The 4,719-nt window shown below is 38.9% G+C and overlaps 1 protein-coding gene across 1 annotated transcript in view; it reads right to left on the reverse strand.

Annotated features, from left to right (window-relative positions):
* LOC106884344 (zinc finger protein 383) overlaps positions 1-4,719 on the reverse strand; it is a 37,595-nt gene that overhangs the window by 12,734 nt on the left and 20,142 nt on the right. The gene's annotated exons all lie outside the window — the stretch shown is intronic.

A 4,719-nucleotide genomic window follows, 5' to 3' on the forward strand; every position in this document is an offset into this window, starting at 1 on the left:
AGTGACAGGAAAGAGGCCTGGCCTTGTGATTTTAGTCTTGATAAGGGAAGGAAAGCATTGTAAAGCTGACTGCAGTTTTCTTTCTTTCTTTCTTTCAGCCGAAAGAATCTGTTTCTCTACATGAATTCTGTAACTGAGTCAACAACCTCCGCTTGTATTTCGTGTCCGAACTAAAATTTTCTACAGTTTTGCCTCTGTTGCCCGTATTCAATCATCACAAGACTTAAGAGTCGATTCTCACAACTCCATCGATTTTGTGACAGTCAGTTTAGTGTGTTAATGGTGAAGCATGCCTTCAGACATTCAGTTGTCTCTAATGACTAGATATTTCAATACGACTGGAACTTCGAAGATCTACTGCAGCTTTCTACCTTCTTATTCATTAATTTCACATTTTCCATTTTATCCACTGTTGAGAACTTGGTATATAAGGCCACATTTAATCCGGTTGTCTGAGCTCCTTGCTGTTGTTATTGTATGATTAATGACCGTACCCTTTCATCTTGTCAAAATTCAGCACATAACAGTCATCAGCGAGTACATTCCATTCCTTGATGCTGATTACAAAGTGAAAGAAACGTTCTATGCACAGCTGCACTTTATCTTTTCCAACATTTGAAAAGAAGACTAGGTCATCGTTCTGGGAATTTTAACACTAGGGTATGGAGAGATGAAAAGTTTTGGAAGGGTCCAGTTGCGAAAATGATACTGGAAATGTGAACTCTAACGGAGCTCTTCTAACGAAATGTGTTGAACATGATCTTAAAATCACCAGGCGTGGCTGTGTGGTAAGCAGCTTGCTTACCAACCACATAGTTCCGGGTTCAGTCCCACTGCGTGGCACCTTGGGCAACTGTCTTCTACTATAGCTTCGGGCCGACCAAAGCCTTGTGAGTGGATTTGGTAGGCGGAAACTGAAAGAATCCCGTCGTACACACACACACACACACATATATGTATGTTTGTGTGTCTGTGTTTGTCCCCCAACATCGCTTGATAACCGATGCTGGTGCGTTCACGTCCCCGTAACTTTGCGGTTCTGATAACAGCGTAGAGTCTACTAGTATAGTGTCTGCTAGTGAAGGAAACTTTCAGAGCAATCCTTTGTGGCATTGATGTTACTTACAAGTTCAGGCTCTCCATCAACCTAAATATAAATCAAATGCTGTTTTAACAAGTTGCAGGGACGATTAATTTCAAGTATCTTCATGAGAACATCAACAACTTTGGCTGCTTAAGGAGACATTTCTCGGTCATTGCTAACATCAACGGCAAAATATTAATTTCATTTGAAATTTACTGGAACTGCCTTTGAGCACCTACGAACACTAGGTTTCCAGAACTAAGATATCCGGTCAGAAATTATTGTCTTATATATATATATAAATGTCATCGCTGCTCTTCTGTATGGACCAGTAACTGGAGTCAATTACTGTCGACTCTGATTCATTTATAGTGCTTCCAACAACATTGTCTTCGTAGCATTCTCAAGGCCAGCTGGAAGGACTACAGAACGAACTAACATCAGCCTTCTCAAAGAGTCAAAAGACCAATGGCATCGAAGCAGCTATCACCAAGAATCGTGTTCGATATGTAGAACACGTGATTCAAATAGAGGACAATCGCTTCTCTAAGCATTTCCTCTACGGCCAACAGTGGTATGAGTAATGAACAAGAGCGGATGGTTGGAGTGTTTCAAGGAAGTCTTGCAAGAAACACTAAAAAGAAACTGTAACACTAACATCAACAACTTGAAAGATTTCGTTCATGCCAGGACAGCCAAGAATTTCCTCAATCAAGGACAATTTTGAAGGATCCCAACGAAAACAGTGAGGGGCTAGGGGCAGGGGAAAAAAAGCAATGAACCAGACTGTCAAAACCCTTTCTTTCTTTCAGATAATGATCAGCCATCACTGACAAAAGACCTATACCACTGGAAATGAACTTATTGAGTCACCTGCGCACGCATGCCAATACCTCTTAATCTGGAAGACCATCGTCTTCGATTTCAAGGCACTACTACACGATTACTATCTCATAACATTCTCATAAAATAGTAAGTCTTAAAATTATCGCAGCCATTAAAGGCCAATACATACTATATAACACACATGTGCATAACCCTCATTCTGCAATGACTCTAAACGGAAGCAGTTTTTATTTTACTTCTATTGACACTATATTTCATGTATTAGTTTCAAATTTTGGCACAAAGCCAATAATTTCGGGAGAGGTGGGTAAGTCGATTATGTCAACCCCAGTGTTCAACTAGTACTTATTTTAAAGAAAGGAAAAGTTTACCTCGGCGGAATTTCAACTCAGAACGTAAAGACGGACGAAATGCCGTTAAGCATTTTGCCCGGCTTGCTAATGATTCTGCCAACTCGCCGCCTTATCTATATTTTATCTATATTTTATGTATTACGAATCAGAACTCTTGGCATATTTATTTAATAACTTTACGAGTAGTATAAACTTGAAAATTAGCAAAAATCGTATCTCTTTAACATCAAGAAAGTCACTACTGAATTAGATACTGTAGGACCTCTAAAAGTCAAAGCCGACCATCCATTTGCACACATATGTGAAGGACTAGGCAAGATTTTTTGAGAAAGGTTGGCCATTAGCCTTGTATGCAAGTCTCCTATATTTCCCCGACACGGTTGTTTTGCCAAAGGAAAAGTCGCCGACTCGGTCCGATACAGCTTGGCGCCAGGACGTCACAGATATTGTTATTAGAATGAAAAGAGTTCGAACAAATACTGCAAGGCATCCTGCCCGACCCTCTTACAGGTCCATCATTCCACTGCCATGGCTGGTATCTTTTTTTATATCGACCCTGAAAAATGAAAGACAAAGTTGACCTCGGTGGAATTTGAACCCAGAGCGCAAGGAGTCAGAATACCGCGTCGCATCACATCTAACATTTTAACGACATTTTGTCGCTTTGTATACTGAATTCAATACATAAATTTGCATATATTTGCATTTTGATAATGAACAAGTGAAACCCGTAGAATTTTTGTTAGTTTGTTATAGTCTTAATCATACGTACTAATTTTTTTTTATTAATAACTATCCTTCAAGAGAGTGGTGGTGCGGTTAAGAAGCTTGCTTTGCAACCACGTAGTATCGAATTCAGTCCCACTTCATAGAACCATAGGTAAGTGTCTTCTACCATAGCACCGGGCCGACTGATGCCTTGTGAATGGATTCAGTAGACGGAAACTATTTGGAAGCCTGTTGTGTGTGCGTATGAATGTGCGTGTATCTTTGTGTTTATCTCCCACCACCGCTTGACAACTGGTGTTGTTTTGATTTCGTCCCCTTAACTTAGCGGTTTGGCAGACTGACAGAATAAATACCAGACTTAAAAATAAGTACTAGGGTCAATTTGTTTGACTAAACCTGTTAAGGCCACGCATGGCCGCAGTCCAATCACTGAAACAAATAAAATAAAAGGCAGAAAGTTATATAACTAATAAAAGCAACATTTTACATTTTTCCTAGAAATAATTTCGAAATATTATTTACTCGATCTCTTTTCACCTATTATCGTATCTATGGTACTATATCGTATTTGTCTATGAGTAAAATGATGTTACATTATTGAAATATTATCCAATATTTTCGGGAAATTAGGAATCTGGGCGAAATGCTTAGCTGCATTTCGTCCGTCTTTACGTTCTGAGTTCAAATTCCGCTTTACCTTTCATCCTTTCGAGGTCGATAAAATAATACCAGTTGAATACTGGGGTCGATTTAATTGACTTAGCTCCTTTCCCAAATCTGCTGGCCTAATGCCAAAATTTGGAACCAATATTTTCAGGAAATATTTCAGGTAAATGGAAGCCTCTGCACCTAGGAAGTAATCAAGCTGCGAATTTTTAACTTTCCTTATCCACAATTCTAATTTGTCGGTGAAAAACTTTAATTTGCCTGTAATTGTAATAATATTTTCGTTCACTCCTTGCAGACTCAAAATTAAAACGTTTAACTTCTCAAAAAGATCGTTGAGAAATGCTACTTCCAGCCACCAATTATCATTGTTATGAAATTCAAATCCAGAATTTTCACCATCGAAGAAACATATTTCATTTCGCAAAGAAATAAATCGAGAGAGCACTTTTCCTTTCGAAAGCCATTGCACTTCTTTATGAAGCAGCAAACACTTAAAATCAGAATCCATAGTTTCACACAGCAAATCAAAATGTCTGCACCGTAGGGAATGCGATTTTATGTAATTCACCACTTTAACAACGCTGTCCATCGTCTTCAGGAGACCATCAGGTAGAGATTTTGACACCAAAACTTCGCGGTGAACCATGCAATGTACAATTTTAACTTGTGAATTGTTTTGTAATACATGAGCGACGAAGCCTTTTTTTCGATCCTGCATGGAAGGAGCGCCATCAATGCAAACGCAAACAAATTTGCCACTGCATCCTTCTCAATACGACATTTTGGTTTACAGGTTAAAGACATCTTCTGTCGTTCTTTCCTTCAATTCACAACAAAAGAAAAACTGACTTATGATTTTACCACCTCTGATGATTCGCAGAAATGACATTAGTTGAGCTTTGTTGCTGATGTCTGTACTTTCATCGATTTGTAAGGCCCACAAGTTTTCGAGTTCATTTTTTGCTTCAGTGAAATGTTCGCGGAGCTGATCATCAACGTCTTGTGAAATGTCTTGAATTTTACGAGAAATCGTGTGGG

This window comes from Octopus bimaculoides, chromosome 14 (genome assembly GCF_001194135.2).
Source record: "Octopus bimaculoides isolate UCB-OBI-ISO-001 chromosome 14, ASM119413v2, whole genome shotgun sequence".
NCBI lineage: Eukaryota > Metazoa > Mollusca > Cephalopoda > Octopoda > Octopodidae > Octopus > Octopus bimaculoides.